The following is a 5385-nucleotide window of genomic DNA, read 5'->3' as shown; positions in this document are numbered from 1 at the left end:
TTCCCATTCATCTGTGACAGACTTGTAGGCCAGTTCCATGTTTGTCTATTGTACTAGTACCTCAGTCAACAAGGGCATAAGTGCCCCTGTGGCATGCTGGTTTAGAGCTCTCCCCTAGATCTCAGGAGAGCTAGACTTACCTCACATGCTCATTCTACCTTTAGCCTTTTGATGAACCTCTGCCTTGTCTTTGATAGTGGCTATGTGATTCCACCATCAGGGAATAACGGTTTCTCTTCCCCATATCCTGAAAAGTATTAATTGTCTTTTGTCTTCCTAATGACAAACATTCTTATTGCAGTGAGAAGGAATCTCAAAGTAGTTTTAATTTGATGGCTAAGAATTAAAAAAAAATATTTATTGACCATTTGTATTTCCTTTTTTGAGAAGTATCTATTCAGTCACTTAGCACATTTATTGATTAAACTGGATAATTCAATTTTTTAATTTTGTAATTCTTATGTATTCTAGATATTAATTTCCTGACTGATGTATAGTTGGCAAAAATGGGGTGGTTTATAAGTTAAAGGTGTTGAGAAATTATTATGCTTTGTATAGGTAAATGGATTTTAGACCAAAAGCACTTAAAGTGGCAGGGTGGAGGTATATCAGGAGCCCCACCACTCAGAGGAGAAGGGGATGGATGGGGAAGGACTGTGGGGGAAGGGGTGATTGGAAGGGCAAAAAATTAAATAAAAATGTATTATATGTCCTTATGTATTTTCTATTTGACTCTTAGTGAGGGTAGGTTCCACTGAGGCATTGCAGTGGCCATGGAGTGAGCAACATTCTTCTCAAACTGTGAATAGCAATCCATCGATGATCTCAAATCACTTTGGGCCTTATTGATTCCCTAGGCTACCGGTTAGGCATGCTTGGAAGCATGGCGAGAGCTTGGGACAGGGCAATCATGTGTATGTCAGTACAAATTGTCTGCATAAAGGAAGTGGAATGCCATCTTGAAGAATCCCACCTGTCAGTGTTTCTGATATTGGAGGGGAGCCTTCTCTATGAGTCTAGACACAGTTTGAATAAGGATGAGTTTAAAAGCTGCATCGTCCAGCGCTTTTATTCTTGATCTCCATGGATGGGAATTTCTTCCCTCTGTGGTTTGCAGGACCTTAGAACTCCATGGATGTTCCTGAGAGTCCATCGCTAATGGCAAGTTGGGTGGGCAGGCTCACCTTGCCTTGCCACAGACCTGGTAGAGCTGTCTCCCAGACAGTGCCAAAGGCACGAAGCAACTAGGTAAAGAAGGAAACATTTTCAATGGAAAATTTCTAACTAAAGCAACTTAATCTGCTCCTATTAATTATAAAAATAATAGGTATATACCCACAGAAACATGCGGGTATACATGCAAACAGGGGTCTCTGTCTCTTAAAGCTGACGACGGTGATAAGCATTGCTCTTAAGAGCTGAGTTTAAGGGTTGAAGGAAAGCCCTTGATATGACCACAAGCCCTTTCCATGTTAGTTCCCCACAAATGGATGCTTTTATCTGTGGTGATGGCTGGTGCTTACAGAACTGGCTACTGAGTGAGGCTCTGTGCTTTGGATATAGAGGCCTTCTAAATGCCATTCCAGTTTTGTATGTGCCAGGAAGCTAAAATTTGACACTTCCAAGCAGAGGACATGTCTAACACATTATTTTAAGATGGCCCATAAAAGCCGGAATCCCTTGAGAACCTGGTTGCTATCATCCAGCTGAAGCGTATTAATTAGTCTCTGCACAGGCTGGGGTGTATGCTTAACCACTGTACCATGAACACACTTAAACTAATCTCCAGGATGCTGCAAGGACCAGAAAAGACTGAATCACTAGGGGTCTCCTTCTTTGGGAGAAATGCTGTACAGTTTTGGAGAATTGGATAAACATAATGAAAACGAAGAAGGTTTATCTTGTTACATCATTAATATGCTAATATACAATTCCTTACAAATAATTCTGCAAGATGTCATCCAGGTCTGAGCATCTAACCCTGTGATGCCCATTAAATATCTGTTATTCTCATCAAAGTTCTCTGTATGCACATGCAAATCCATTTGACTGCCATCCGTGGCCTTGAAACCTCCTTAGTCTTTGTTCTGACACAGTAAGCGGAAGACGACAAAATTTGAGCTTTCTATATAAATGCAAGAGTGAGCAAAATAATCACTTGAGCCCCTCGTGGCTTCAGCCTCATTCCAGTTTTTCATTTCTAAACAGTGTTTGCTTCTTAGAGTTAAGTAGACCAGAGAACAAAGCCAGGCATATGATGACTTCATACTTATATGAAACACACAATTTTTGTGCTGCTTGGTCTTCCTGATTGAGAGTTCTCATCCTAATGATATGGTTGGGAGACTGTTATGTACTGAAGCTTTGGCAGATAAGCAAAGCAAACCCAAGTCCACACGCAAAGCAGGCTGAAAGGAACCACCCATTTGTTCTCTATAAAGCCTTGACTAGGTAGGTTGAGGATGAGAACACAGTTGTCCAATTGTGCATTGGCATTCCAGACTTTCCAAGAAATGCTGTGTGGCACAAGTTATCTATCTTGTTATTATTTAGAATGCTTATTTTTTGGAAGATGATTTTGTAATTATATTTATGTACAGAAAACTTAGTGTACATTTAACCCAGCTTAGTGGCGAGTTCTTTAGCCTTTGCCTTTTCCAGCTTGGCAATGCGAGCCATAGACTTAGGACCCAGGATGTGGCCTCCCCAGTAGTGGCGGATCTCGTCACATCTGTCATTATAATTGGTCCTAATTGCTTCCACCAGCTTAGCCAGAGCACCCTTGTCTTCCGAGTTCACCTGTGTGAAGGCAACAGTGGTGCACGTCTTCCTGTGGACCAGGCGCCCCAGCCTGGCCTTTCCCTCAGCAGTAGGGCACCCCCATCTTTCGACACAGGGCAGGCAGGAAAACCACCAGCTCAATGGGGTCTACACCACAGGCATTCACCACCAGCTGAGTCTTCTTGTTCTCCACCGAGGTGGTGACTGTATTGACCCCTGCTCGGAGGACAGGTGTTCTCTTAGTTGGGACGTCCCCTTTGCCAGCAGCTTTCTTGTCAGCGCGGGCCAGCAGCCTCTGCTTCTTCTCCTGTTTTGTCTCTGGCCTGTACTTGTGGGCAAGCTTAAGCAGCAGAGTTGTTGTTGCCCATTCAGGGCCTGCGTGAACTGGTTAATGGCGGGAGGTATTGTGAACCACTTATAGAGGATGGCTCTTTGCCGCTGCAGCCTGATATAGCGGGGCCATTTGACGCAGCGTGTGAGATCTCCTTTGGTCTGGATGTCCTGCCCCATGCTGAAGTTCTTGGGCCTTTTCTCAAACAAAGGATTGACCACCTTTTTGTCCTCCTGTTTCTTGACAACAGCGAGGGCCAGGACCATTTTCTTCCCCTTGGCCTTCTTTCCTTTGGGCATCTTGCTCGGCTGGAGGAGAGAGCTTTAATGTGCTTCTTTTCTGTTTGCCTCTTCTCCCCTCCCCCTCCCTCTCCCTGCTCTCTGTTCATCTCTTTCCCTCCTTCCCCTCCCTTCTCCTTCCTCTTTCCCTCCTCTCTTCTTTCCTTCCGGTCCTCTTCACTCCTTTGTGGGGCCAAATCCTGAGTTCCTTTAGTCCCAGCACAGCATGTCTGCTGTCACTCTTTGTTGATTTTTTTTTTGTCATCCAAGTAGTTCGCTTGTTTGTTTTGTGTTTTGTTTTTTTCAGCAATCTTTGCCTACAATTCTTGTTCAACCAACCTGATGCCATCAATATAGTGGATTATATCTTGATCCAATGACTATGTTCTCGTCAGGAGGATTTTAAATGAAGACATTTGGGATTAGTAATTATAACACAAAACATTTATCTATCAGGTCAATTTGTAAGCTTGATATTACTAGAGAAGTAACTTAGTAAAACAAACTATTATTTCTAAATTTCTAGATATTATTTCTAGATATTATTCTATTATCACCTAAATAAATGGTATAAATTGGTTGTCCTGTCCTGTCCTGTCCTCTCCTCTCCTCTCCTCTCCTTCCCTTCCCTTCCCTTCCCTTCGTCTTCCCGTTTTGACCTCACTGGGAAAGTAAAACGTCTGTTGCAATAGCAACCTAACCCCTGCTGCTTTAATGCCGTAAACAATGGACAAACAAAGCATTTAAAACAGAGTCAATTTATTAACTAGGTTTGAAGCTTTTAACTGCGGAACTTGTTCGTTTCAACAAAATGACCATAAGTGCATTTGAGGACAGCACAAACCAACTCCCTGTCACTTGCATGACCTCATGTTGGCTTTCTCTTTCTGAGAGCATCGCAGTAAAGGTGACATTCACTCACCTGGTCATGGTATCTATTCGCTCTCATTCTGCTGAGAATATGTTTGGTATTAAATCCAACCTTTTGATTCCTGGCTCCATTTAGCCATAGGTGAGTTTATTTTTTAATTTATTATTTTGTTTGTTTTACTCACATGCTAAATAGTTAATGGTTTCACAATTTTAGTAGACAAAAAAGTGTCACAAAGAATTTTCCCCCTTCTCAGCTTAATAATTTACTGTGGGGCTTTATGCTTCACAACTTCTTTTTTTAAACAACAATCTTGTATTTAACCAACCTTATATAAATACATGTGAAGCTGTAAGATCACCCCATAATGTAAACAAATTATTATTTTGTCACAATAAGTTTCTGGAGTTGCTAAGCTCTCGTGTGGATCTCATGATCTCTATATACTTTTTGGTTCTACATCCAGTCCTTCCCGTGATGTGTTCACTTACAGCACTGCCAGTCTCTCTAGACTTAGAGAAAGTTGAAAAAAGAAGCCCATGATGTTGCCCTTCAAGTGCTGTGAATCCTTCCTGCTTTAATGTGTGTGTGTGTGTGTGTGTGTGTGTGTGTGTATGTGTATATGTGTGTGTGTGTGTGTGTGTGTAAGTCAGAGGGTAACTTGGTGAAGTCCCATCTCTCTTTCTATGTTCATGAAGATGGTATTCAGGTATGATCAGAAGTTTTTGGAAAAAAAAACCCTGCACTTAATACTGAACTTTCTTTGGTTTAAATGATTTCTGGTTTCTGGTTTAAATGATTAAAATTCAATGACTGTTGGTAGGTTGGGATGTTCTAAGCTCCGCCGTCTAGACACAGGCTGTCGTTGTTAAGTTGACACAGGTTGGCAAGCTTACACAACAAGCACCTTTACTTGCTGAACCATCTCTCTGGCCTGTTCCTAGCTTTTCTATCTCTGTTGTGGCTGTTATTATTTTGGGGGTTGTTACACACCCTTGTTATCTTTAAATATCTATTTAGGAATTTCTACCCTACTTCAGACCATATTGTCCCCAGACAAAAGACATGGAAACCTTTAGATTTATAGCAAGCTTTAGAGCACCACAGCTGGGCAGATATCAGCC

The 5385-nt window shown here is 41.9% G+C and overlaps 1 pseudogene; it reads right to left on the bottom strand.

Annotated features, from left to right (window-relative positions):
- Positions 1-2616: 2616 nt before the first annotated feature.
- LOC116904036 lies at positions 2617-3429 on the bottom strand (annotated as a pseudogene).
- Between the last annotated feature and the right edge of the window lie 1956 nt (positions 3430-5385).

Source organism: Rattus rattus, chromosome 1 (genome assembly GCF_011064425.1).
Source record: "Rattus rattus isolate New Zealand chromosome 1, Rrattus_CSIRO_v1, whole genome shotgun sequence".
In the NCBI taxonomy this organism is placed as follows: Eukaryota; Metazoa; Chordata; class Mammalia; order Rodentia; family Muridae; genus Rattus; species Rattus rattus.
The sequence above is the reverse complement of the archived record's forward strand: the minus strand, read 5'-3'. Positions and strand labels throughout refer to the sequence as shown.